The sequence below is a fragment of the Anomaloglossus baeobatrachus genome, chromosome 6, assembly GCF_048569485.1.
Source record: "Anomaloglossus baeobatrachus isolate aAnoBae1 chromosome 6, aAnoBae1.hap1, whole genome shotgun sequence".
NCBI classification, from domain to species: Eukaryota; Metazoa; Chordata; class Amphibia; order Anura; family Aromobatidae; genus Anomaloglossus; species Anomaloglossus baeobatrachus.
The window spans coordinates 411,137,502-411,150,851 of NC_134358.1; the positions used below are offsets into that span (position 1 = coordinate 411,137,502).

The following is a 13,350-nucleotide window of genomic DNA, read 5'->3' on the forward strand; positions in this document are numbered from 1 at the left end:
CTGGGATGGCAGTGGCCTAAAAAGGGTGGTCCAGCTAATATAAATTATTGTCTAAATATCCCATGCTGTTTAACCCCTATATGACCAAGGACGTACTGGTACGTCCTTGGTCGCCTCCCTCCGGTGAGTCCGTGATCTGATCAGCAGACATGTGTGGCTAACAGGCACAGACAGATGGATCACCCATACTTACTAACCCCTTTGATCACATTGTCAAATACTGACAGAGTGATTTAAATGGCCAGGGCGCCAATGTGTTGTCATGATAGAGCGTAGTAAGCTGATGACCCGACGCTGCCATGCCTCACTTCCTGTGAGAGCCGACAGAGCGCCGGCACTCACAGGAGAGCAGCATTTCTGCTGATTAGAGTGATGCTAGTCTGATCAGAAGAAATGCACAGGTAATTGGACTGTGCAGTGATAAAGTCCCTAAGGGAGACTAGTAAAATAAATTAAAAAATGTAAAAAAAAAAAAAAAAGCCGTCATATGGCTATATTGAAAGAAAAACAAAAAAGTTAAGGCTCTCGGATGAAGGGGAGGAAAAAAACAAAAATGATAAACAGAAAATCACCCGCGGGTGAAGGAGTTAAAAAGAGGAATCAATACCCATCTTTTGCAATCCGCTCACTCTGTCCCTGCCGGTCTCCCCTGCCTTATCCTGTCTAGAACATAACAAAAATTGCTAAAACTACCAGCTCAACCCTTAAAAAGGATATTGGGAAGTTACAATCAGTTCAAAAGTGTCCAACTGGATTATTACATGCTATGAAAGACCTCTCCTGTGATTAGAGGCTGGAAAAGTTGGGCTTGTTTAGCTTATAGAAAAAGATGTCTCAAAGGAGATCTCATCTATATGTATAAATTTATGGGTGGTCAATATAAAGGACTGGCACATGACTTATTTCTTCCAAGGACCTTACAAAAGACCAAAGGACAATCATTACTCGTGGAGGAAATGCGATTCCCGCAGCTAAATAGGAAGGTTTTTTTACAGTTAGAGCAGTCAGACTGTGGAATAACCAACAGCAAGAGCAAGCAGTAGCAAATGCTGTATGAGTTTTTAAAAAAGGATGGCTGCTTTTCTCACAACATTTGGCAAGAGCTAATATCAAGGCATGATAAGTAAGCAGGGGATGAGACCACTACTCATACAGTAAAAACATGTTATTCATGTTTGTATCGTATGTATGATAACATGAGCTTCACATTCCACTATCAGTAAATCATACTCCATCTTTACATAAGTCAACTCAGATCCATTCAATGATGTGACTTTGTCTTGGAACAAAACATTCAAATTCAAACAGTTTTGTTTCCAAGGGCTTGTCTTTATGAAGTCGTAGAATTTGGCTCACGAATCAGGCCAGTGAGTAAGCCTCCTTGGAATGAAATGCACAGTGGGTGTGAGAAAAACATTTATTATAACAGCACACAGTCCCTATTAGGGGATTTCATCTTAAAGTAGATAGGAAACATTTTTATCACTTTTATAACATCTTTAAACTAAACTGTTGTCAACATTTCATCGGCTCCTAATATAAAATCATAGTTTGTAAATGTTGGTGCCGTGTCATTATTGTCAGTATTCTTTCATGTATATCTCTGCTACATCAATAATACACTGGCAAACATTGTACTGTACAACTTACTTTGTTGCCTTCACTGACAAACAGTCTAAATACATGTTCAACTAGGACAGGGAAATAGTCTGCTGCTAAACAGCAGTGATAAGCGAGCACTATCATGCTTGGGTTCTCGGTACTGGTAACGAGCAGATGGATGCTCAAATTACATACGATGTCCTGTCTTTTCCCCAACATTGATGTTAGAAGAAAAAAGGTTGGTGCTTGTTAAATCTAAACATGTCCATTTCTCTTTTTCTTATTGTAGGTGTTTAGTGGTGATGAGCAAGTGCTACCATGCTTGGGTGATCAGTTCTCGTAATGAGCAGTTGGATGCTGCGACGGCGCGACTTGTTAACCGAGCATAATGGAAGTCAACTAGGAATTTGAGCATTTCTGCGGGAATTATTCCGGAAAAATGCTTGAGTTTTTCGGTATACTCGAGTCGAGTCCATCTGAGCATCCAACTGCTGGTTACAAGTACCAAGCACCCAAGCACTACTAAACACCTCCATTAAGAAAAAAAGGAATGGGTATGTTAAAATTTAACATGCCCCAACCTTGTTTCGTCTAACATCAATGTTGGCGGAAAGACTGGATAACCACATGCAAATTAGATGGTCACTTCATCAACCAGAAGGTTTGGTGAACATTATTTTACAGTCACTCTTACTCTAAAGACCCCATATCTATGAGATTGGCCAACAGTCTGATGGCATTTGCCGATTGTGAACTGTAGATAGGCTGCTGCCAGACACGACTACAATGGCTTCCTCATAGAGAACACAAGTGTTTGGGCAAATAAATATTCCTGTGTATGGAAGAGATGGCCTAGATAGTTGCCAGCCGAATGATCAACCGAACCATCATTTGATCTCACAGCCATCTACTGTCTATAGTGGTCTTAAAGGGAACCTGTCAGGAGCAATATGCACCCTGACCACGAGCAGTTCTAGGTGTATATTTCTAATCCCAGCCTAACCGTCCCTGTATACACTAGCATAGATAAAGAAATCTTTAGAAAAAGTATTTCTAAACATCTTTTATCATATTCTAATGTCAGGGACTAGTCGCAAGGGCATTAGTTCCCTTGGCTAGTCAGACCCCTTAGCATGTTAGCACGCACCTGTGTACGCATCCTGCATTCAAACTCGTATAGTGCGCATGACCGAAAGTATGGGATCATTCGCAATTAGCCAAAACCAGCGGACAGCAGAGAGGTGAGCGTGACTGTCCTCTGATGGTGTGCATTCATTAGCATATTTCCACACCCACAGGGGTGTGCTTACATGCTAAGGGAGTCAACTAGCCAACTAGCCAAGGGAATTAACGCCCTTGCGACTGTTTGCTGGCCTCATTAGCAAATTATATGGGACATTTAGAAATGCTCTTTCTAAAGATTTCTTGGTGTATATTGCATCTGACAAGTTCCCTTTAAGGCTATACTCACTTGTCAGATTTTCAGGTGTAGAAAACTCTTGGGGATATGCAAGGGAATCCTCCGCAGAAATCTAAGGACACCCGAGAATTTCTGTTGCAGATTTGCATTTTGATATGACAAGGACAGATTAGCCTTTCAGTGGGGCTAATTCACACATCGATAACCTGCTGCAGTTTCTGCACAGAATTTGCTTCAATAAGGGCCGTTTCACACATCTGGCATTTCGCTGGATTGCTGGATCCGTCACACTCCAGTACAGTGTATACAGTACAATGGCATCGCAGCAACCTCCGGTTATATGCTGTCATGTGACCGGAGCTTGCCGCGATGCCATTGTACAGTATTAACACTGTACTGGAGTGTGCTGGATTCGTCAATCCGACGAAATGCCAGATGTGTGAAACGGCCCTTAGTAACATGACACCTATTATTTTTCTACAATGTAAATTTCAAATTGCGCTAAAATAATACAGATTTCCCATAGAAATCAATAGACCAGATTTCACACAGATTCTGTAAGTATGGAGTATGTACTGATAAACGCATGAAAATCCTGATGCCTTTAAACAACCGCTATGTTTTTGCAGCCTGCCGCACATAATAAGCTTTGCTTAGGTAAGCGAAATATAATTACTAATTGTGATACAAATACTTTAGAGATGAGCCAATTAATTAAGCATAACCCCTCAAAAAGGAAATATCTAAAGTGCACTTAATCGCAAAGCTGGGCCAATACCAGTAGCCAGGTAGCTAATATGTCTAGATATTTGTGACCCCAAAATTCGTGAAAGGGACTTGGCTACAATAGAAGATGCAGACCCTTCTTCTATTGTTATAAAAATTCTATTGTTTTCCACTGAAAATGGCTGTGTCCAATGCTGGTCTGATAAGACAGAGACCAGACGTACGAAATATAACCGGTGGCTTTACAACGACGCTTGATTTTATTACCAAAATAGTAAATGGAAATGACATCCCACATGTACAGATAGTGAAGGAGAAGTAAATGGCAGTTCACACTTTTAGTATCCTCCATCTGTGCAATCTTATCCAAAAAAACGTCATTTACAAACATTTGTGGTTGAAAACTGTCAAGCCATATGTTTTCTAAGTTACCTCCGCTCCTCGTAGCACTTCCAGAGGAGCCAAACAAGGATGTAATCCACATGATAACAAATTGTCTGTTACTTGAAATACAGAACACGTTACATAAGACGCACCGGCACATTTTACATAGGAGAAAACAAAAAGAAATCCCATAGCAGTCCACTCTGGGTTAACTCCTTCTGCGTCAATGCTAGGACAGATGTTGCCGCAGACACTAGTCAAGTGGCATTGCATATTTCTAATCAGATAGTCATTCATGTTACATTAGTTTAGGGGGTTTTCATATTACTGGCACAATCCCTGACTGGGTGCATGGGATACAGATGAAAGGGCTCTTAAAGTCATAGGGAGCAGCTAAATAGAAAAGGAGGATTAAGTTGAGTGATAAGGTGGGGAGGGGACTTACCTAGGACCCAGTTAGGCGGAAATAACAGCAGTAATTCTACAAGTCGGTACAGTACGCTTTCAAAGTCATGCTGGTGTGAAGTAGTGCGGGGCTGGACTGCCCGAGGGCAGTACTAATACAGAGATGACTAATGACTAGGCCGCGCAGACAATGAATTTGGGGGTTGAAAACTAACAGGAACCTTGCACTACCTTGACAAATGGACTTTCACATTTCCATTCATTAAACAACCTTTGAGCACAATATTGGCCTGGGTCTCGTGGGTAATGAGCTGACACATGTTATTGTTTAGAAATAGGATATGACTTTTTTTTCTCGCTTCTAATTAATGGACTCGCACCACATTTATAAGAGGAGGGGCTGCCATGTCAAGCACCAGCATGATTATCCCGTGATTAGACAAGGGGGTAGATTTACTAAGATAATTTACTTGAGGGTGATTAAGAGGCTTCCGCTCTTTTTCGTGGGATAGGAGTAAATCAACTTAGTCGCATGTACTAGGGTTATTGATGCTAAGAGAGCTGTAGTGGATTTTCTATGCCTGCACATAGCTGTATTTAGGCATATACAGCAGTGCCAATAGGGTCTACATGATAGAAAAATGTATGCATAAGATTTCAGAAGCCAAGACATACAATGTGATTAATTAACAATATCGCCCCCCCATAAAAAAAAGAATTAAAACGATGATGCTAGATTATATTGTCAGCCATGTAAAACTCAACACACTTAAAGGCAAATGTTTCCTCCTATGCCGGGAAGGCTTATTTAGCATGACATTCTAAAAATCTGGTTCTCCTCTGATATACTGACCTGGAGCAGTCATACTGAATGTGATTAACTTACTAACTTTGATCCGTCTATACAATGCCTTCCAATGATACTCCAAGGAAAAGGCAAAGGAGGGCAAATAGCTGAATGAACAAACGTGTAGATTTTCTATCTAAATGCATTCGTTTTAACCCGACAACCCTCTTCTTTTATCAGTGCATAATATTATCTGCATTACTAAGCGACTGAGCAACAGCAATAACAGCAACATACATGCAAATGCGGCTCTGTTCACACTCGCTGTTTGTGGTTTCTGTCAAGGTTTCCTTTATGTCTGGCAGGTACAGAGCAGTCTGCTGCGTTATTCTTCTTGAAGTCTGAAGGGTACTGTTATTAGCATCTGGATTTGTCTGGATCTGGAACAGATCAAGACTAAACAGGAGCCATGACACTAGTGTGAACTGAGCCTAATGGAGTTCATTACCATAAATGTAAAACTTTTTGATATTGGAAATTTGGAAACTCTCTTCTATACTTTTTCAACTGCTTCTACATCTTTTAACTTCTTCTACAACAAGATATGATCTCCTCAAATGTATTTTCCAATGACTAAACTACAGTTAATTATAATATAAGTGCGAATTTAATGATGCAGCTTCATAATATTCACTACGATCAGTTAAGGTCATGCTTACTGGATATATCATTAATATCACAAATATTCGGCAATATTCGGCTTCGCGAATATCCGACGAATAGGTCGCCGCTATGCGAATATTCTATGCACAATGTAAGTCTATGGGAAGCTTGAATAGCTGCTATTCGGCAACTAGTCGGGTTTCCCATAGACTTACATTGCGCATCGAATATTCGCAAATAGTCGAATAGCGGCGACCTATTCGGCGAATATGGGCGTAGCTGAATATTTGAGGTATTCGATCATCCCTAATCATTAATATTCCTTAGTAAGATGGTAAAACAAACGGAGGCTGAAGTTAGCCTCGCCGGCGGCAGACATGCCCGATACTATAAAGTTGGGATATGCCCTCTTGGGGTCCTTTAATTTTTAAAGTGATAGTAACGGTAACGATCTGTGAACATGAGCACATGGAGCGGCGGAGTTCCTCTACAAACTTGTAATAGAGGCATCAAATCCATCAAGGCTTTGTGTTTTATGTTTGCCTTTTGCATAATAAGACGTCTAATTTGAAAACTTTGTCAGGTCCCTCTCTGTCAGCCCAAGCTTCTGAAATTAACAGAGGCCACTTATGGCAGACATCACTGCCTATAGCAGCTTCAGAAAGGGATCTTAAAGTCGGAAGCTTAGTGGGCTCATAAAACTGTTGTTGGGGCCAGGAACACATAGCATATTTAATCTGCAAACTGTGCAAGTCTACAATGATTTCACTGAGATCTAAGGCATGCCCTCAAGGTTTTCAGGGACTTGGGATTAGGGAGTTGATAAGAACCTCAGCTGCCCACAGACATGCTATTTCTTCTGCACTTAAACACAAATGCATGGAGACATTTGACTGCTGCTTAGCATTGCCGCTCAGGCTATATAAAAGCTTTGCAAGCTCCTTTTGCTGTCAATATATCAAAGTTAGACGCAGGAAAAGAAGAAAGGGGGGGAAATCATCAAAGTGTGAAATTTCATTGAAAGTCCTTGCTTGGCTACATAACACTTTTTTTTCTTCCTTAGACCCATTCAAATACCTGGAGAAAGTTGAGAGATGATAAGACTGTTGGAAGTATTGGGAAAGTTTGTATTGGGCACCCTGTTGGTTTATGCTTTTCCCCCTTGCCTATTGTATATAGGTTTAAAGCACAGCAAGCTAATTCTCATGCATGGAGGGTAAAGGGTATTGTTGTGTTGTTTTCTTTCAGATTGCAGAGCCTTAATGGGCATGAGGAAGTATTAAGACTCTTGGGTGATGTCTTGTGGGCCTTGACAGCAGGGGAGTGAGCGTGCAAAGGACCTCTCCGCCTGATTAACCTCTTTAGTGCTGCAGGGGTTCCAAAAACATTGAAGTTTCTCTGCTTTCAACATGCAAACTGATTAAACCCTACTGTACTGCAAGTCCCTGCAACACATTACTTAGTCTGCCTTAAACATGGCCTGGGATTAGCCGTCCTGTCATGTATATAACACTGTAGTATAAGGGAAGGGTTGACAGTCGAAAGAATGGACACATTTAACCCCTTTGTTGCCGAACGGGACTTTGATTGCTCTGTATCTCAATAAAGAGTGGGTACAAGTTTCCCTCTAACAAATATTTCACAAGTTTTGTGGAGTTTAATGGCAAAGAAAAATGCACAGCAGCACGAGCTGAAAAATATAAGGATATTTTTTTTCACTGCCTAACTACTGCTTGACCCCTCACCAACTGCCAAAAAAATCAGAGAAAGAGGCCAGAAAGTTACTGACCGCATAAAACACGTTTCTTTATAAAAGAAAATACATTGTGCCCTGCCTGTTATTAGGTTTATGGCTTCCTATAGGACTAGAGTGTAATGGAAAGCTAAAGACTGAAACATGAGACTTTGGTACATCTGTATTACCTTTACCTCTACATTTAGAAATGCTACAGCGGGAAACAGCAAAACTTATATATATATATATATATATATATACATATATATATATATATACACATATATATACACACATATAATGCGTAAACACACACACACACATATATATATATATATATATATATATATATATATATATATATACATATATATATTGTAAGGTTGGCTAACAATCAAAAAGTTTGAAAATGTTCTTACTTCCGGAGTGCCACCTTCTTTTTTCATATATATATAGGTATGTTTATATACTTATCTATGTATGTTTATACTCACAAAAAAACAAATATTTTACGTACCATTTACAGTCTCCTCTAGTTACAGTCTTTATGTTACCATAACGTGGATTAAATTATACCCCAAAAATTATTACACTACCTATTCAACATTAAACTAAATAAAGTATCATGACAATATTTTCCAAGAGTTGTCTCTACCCGATATCAGCCGAGAATTGGGCATACAACTTCGACACGGAGAAGGCAGTTTGTTTTAATGAAAAAAAAAAAAAATATATATATATATATGTATATATATATATATATATATATATATACATACATATATATATATGTATATATATATATATATATATACACATATATATATACATATATATATATATATATATATATATATATATATATATATATATATATATAAAAAATTTTAATTCTAGAAATATTTTGACAGCTTTCAGAACGCCTGCCCCGCAGATAAAATAATCTGGATAAGTCTCATTTAGAGATTTGAAGGCCAATGTTAATTTTTAATAAAGCACCTAAATGAAATAATTATGGAATCAATCAATGCGGCACATTTCTAAATGATAAAGGAATTATGTTAGGCGTAATCTGGAAATTAGTATTATGGGTTTGAGGCTTATTTTAGTTTTTATTGTTGTTGTTTTAATACCAATTATGTCCAAATAAGAGACAAACCATAAATACATTTCCAGTTTCAAGACTGTCTGTAAAAATGAAACAAATACATTAAATTAGAAAATAGACTAGTGTTTTTCACTTTTCCCTTTTAGACCACAATTGTGAGAGTGGCGTATTACAGATCCCTCTTATCAGGATTAGGTATAGGCAGAAGGAAACAGTTAAATATTTCATACCAAAAGTTGTTACTTTGTTTCCATCTTAGAGGAGGTTTCCTCATAGGCCACATAATGTGTCATACTCCAGTATAATGTATAACTGACATTCCTAATGTTTTGAAAACAAAGTGATATAGTAACATTGTAAAACATAAATGTTTTTTTAAAGATATGACACAATTGATAATCTGGTCTGGATTAACTAATCCTATGCTCCCATAATAATGCTCATCCTCCTCTGACAAAGGCTGCTAAACTTCATGCCTCTTGTGTGTGAACTTTTAGTTGCTCCATGTTGAACTGCATTTGTTCTCGTCTGGAGTCTGAAAAGAGCATGTTAGTAAACAAAGTAAGTACATATGCCACCAAAACCTCAGCATCCGCCCACTACATTTCTGTCTCTCACAGCTATTTATTTAAAAGGTGTAGATCAGTTAATCCAGTCTGGTTTGTGGTGTCCTGTCTATTTACTTTACCTCTTACTCTTCCCTTTCTCTCTCTTTCGTCCTAGAGAAAGTAACTGTCTGGTATGATTCACTTTGACCGGAGTCCTTGTTTGCCCCTTCTGCAAGGAACCTGGCCCTACAGCCACAGAATTCAACTATTGGGACGTGTCATTTGTAGAATTGTAAAACCACAAGAGAAAAATATATACATTTCAATGAAAAAAGTAATCCCACACACCCTGCAAGCCAAATGTGACTAGATATTATGGTGTTTTACAAGTTTTAAGCTACTTAAGCTACTTATGCATCTCTAAATCTCATATATATATATATATATATATATATATATATATATATATATATATATATATATATATATATATATATATATAAAAAAGCACATGTACTATATGACAGTACACATAAACACACACACACATATATATATATTTAATTAATTATTTGTCAAACTTGTATGATATATATATATATACACACACACATAAACTAACATATAAATGTGTGTATATTTATATATATATAAAACTCGTGTAAATATACTGTATATAACTAGACACATATGTCCATATGTAAATTTATATACACACCTAATAAATATATATATATATATATATATATATATTTATATATATACACATATATACACATACAGAGCCACATATAAATATATATATATATATATATATATATATATATACATATATATATATATATATATATGTAAAGATGAGTGTACATATACCGTATATAACTGTACAGATACCCACCTTTATATCTTTATATATAAATATATATCCATATATAGACACACAGATCCATATATATGTATATACACATGTACATATACCGTATATATCTATACACATATGTCGATATATAATTGTATATATGCACATATATATGTATATATATAATTAATTTTATATATATATATATATATATATATATATATATGCACTCACATATAAAGTTATCCTTAATGTCTCCACAACAATACAGTCCTGCTCTTATAAAGTAAGAACTTTTAACTCAAGTTTCCCAGTTCTTTGTGTTCCTTTCAATCCTATCCGCCATGCAGCTGGGGTCTGCACTAACATTATCCTAGGAATTGAAGCCCTGAGCCTGGAGCAGCGGTGCATGCCCTCCCTCTGCGTCCAGATGTGGGAGCCCTGTGTTACAGATCCAAAGTTACAGCCAGCAGAGAAGGCTGGCATTAGGCTCAACTTTAGGACTCGGGACAATTTGATCCCCAGCCAAGAAACGCACGGTGGAAGTTACACTCAGAACTGTCCAAAGAAAAAGGGGAGGGGGTGAGGAACTATACAATGTTCTTCAAATTTATATCTTGGCGCCCTGAGCCCTATCTTACAACATGGTATCCCATAAACACCAAGTCATTCATGCCCGCAGTAGAACACAGCAATAAAGGTAAACATATATTTTATTTAGCTACATGACAAAGGTGGATCAATATACAAGTTATTGCTTCCTGTTATCAGCTTTTCAAAGTTCTAATGAGACCATAGGGTTCATGAATGGGATGACAGACAGGAAGTCCCAGAGAAATGTCTGCTGCCCCCACAGTCACTGCAAGGCTCCAGAAATCATGGAAGAGAGCAGCTCCTCTCTACTTACAGAAGCTCCTCAAAGTATAGGAACTTCCTACAACTTCTTAAACTGCTCCAAGACAAAGTGAGCAACTTCTGGCAAGTCCAACAATCCCATATGTCTCCCCTCCTTTCCTTCCTTATAAAACAAAGACACACACAGTCACACTTGAGACTCCTACCTTCCAGCTCAGCTTTCCTCCACCCTATCTCTGGCATGGGCTGCCCAAGCCCACAACGTGAAGCAGAGGTGCCCCCTGGCAGCCCTCACTGGGCACTGGTAATGTGATCCTCCTTCTGGGCACCATATGCAGGGCACCTTATACCACTGTGTGCACGCTGGGCAGCTCATGCAGGGCACATTACACCACTGAGCTCATGCAGGGCACATAATACAACTGTGTTCACTTTGGGCACATTATACTACTGTGTGCACGCTGGGCAGCTCATGCAGGGCACAATATACCACTGTGTGCACTTTGGGCATCTTATACCACTGTGTGCAAGCTGGGCAGCTCATGCAGGGCACATTATACCACTGTGTGCACTTTGGGCACCTTATACCATTGTGTCCAGCTCATGCAGCTCATCCACGATGTGCACGCTGGGCAGCTCATGCAGGGCACTTATCCCTCTGTGTGCACGCTGGGCAGCTCATGCAGGGCACTTATTCCACTCTGTGCACGCTGGGCAGCTCATGCAGGGCACTTATCCCACTCTGTGCACGCTGGGCAGCTCATGCAGGGCACTTATCCCACTCTGTGCACGCTGGGCAGCTCATGCAGGGCACTTATCCCACTATGTGCACGCTGGGCAGCTCATGCAGGGCACTTATCCCACTCTGTGCACGCTGGGCAGCTCATGCAGGGCACTTATCCCACTATGTGCACGCTGGGCAGCTCATGCAGGGCACTTATCCCACTCTGTGCACGCTGGGCAGCTCATGCAGGGCACTTATCCCACTCTGTGCACGCTGGGCAGCTCATGCAGGACACTTATCCCACGATGTGCACGCTGGGCAGCTGATGCAGGGCACTTATCCCACTATGTGCACGCTGGGCAGCTCATGCAGGGCACTTATCCCTCTGTGTGCACGCTGGGCAGCTCATGCAGGGCACTTATCCCTCTGTGTGCACGCTGGGCAGCTCATGCAGGGCACTTATCCCACTATGTGCACGCTGGGCAGCTCATGCAGGGCATACTCACATGTGGTGGCTCCAAGTTGTGTGCAGGGCTCGCCGTTCTCTCACACAGGCATTTTCCTCCCCGTCCTCCTCTCCTTCTTTCCCTCCTCCTTCTGCTGTCCAAGTTTTACAGATGTTGCTTCTCTCCCAACTTGTCCAGCAGTTCAGGCTCCTCTCACAGGCTATGCACTGGGGATCTTCACAGGGCTTTGCACTACTACTTTGGGGGATTTAGGACCTTTCCCCCCACCCCCCTGCTTCATTTATTTTCCCCCCTCCATCTCGTTAATAAATGAATCCAGCAGAGGAGATACAGGAGGGAGTGGCATAAGTTGGAGGAGACAGAGGAGAGTGAATGCACGGCTGTGAGCGGGGGGAGACACACACGTGTGGTACCACCCCTCTCCTCCCGGGCATTCCAGCTCCCACTCAGTGCTCACCCTCGGAGCGGACCCTCCCACCGCAGCGAGGCGGGGAGGGATAAAGTGGGAAGGAGGGAAACCATCCACAGCACGGTGCAGATGTACGAGGCAACAGAGCGGCCGCCGCGATCTATCTGCACGGTGCACGGTCCTCTGCGCGCCGTGCACAGAGGGGTTAAACACTGAGGTCCACAAGCCGAAAAGTCTGCTGGACTGGGATTATTAACCCTTTCCGTCAGCATGCAGTTTTTGCTTTTGCACTTTTTCCCCCCTCTTCCAAGAGTCCTAACTTTTTTTCCCTTTGACATAACTGTATGAGGGTAAATTGTAGATCTGAATATATGTATCATATTCCAACAATAGTTATGGAATTGCGTCGCACAGAGAATGGGGTACTCAGTCCCGGGCAGTGTATCACTGGGGAATGTCACTTTGGTGGCCGGTCCCGTGCCCTGGGTGCTTTTTTTAATGGGGAGTATTTACAGGGGAGAATAAAGTAATTGGTGTGACGCCACCTGCAGGTTGCGATTAATATGGGGAAACCGCCGCTGCTGGATTGGTTGCTCCTAGGGCTGGTGATAATGGCAGCTGAGGTGGTAGCCCTCCACAGGTAGGGCTGAGTCCAGGG

The 13,350-nt window shown here is 40.6% G+C and overlaps 1 protein-coding gene across 5 annotated transcripts in view; it reads right to left on the bottom strand.

The window, feature by feature from the left end:
* Positions 1 to 12,541, bottom strand: part of GLI3 (GLI family zinc finger 3) — a 326,969-nt gene extending 314,428 nt beyond the window's left edge. For 4 of the 5 annotated variants that reach the window (XM_075315145.1, XM_075315144.1, XM_075315143.1 and 1 more), the window contains exon 1: positions 12,323 to 12,541. The gene's annotated coding sequence lies outside the window, so the exon portion shown is untranslated. Of the gene's footprint in view, positions 1 to 11,298; positions 11,603 to 12,322 lie in introns of those variants that run through there. The other variant, XM_075315142.1, reaches the window with a different exon arrangement.
* Between the last annotated feature and the right edge of the window lie 809 nt (positions 12,542 to 13,350).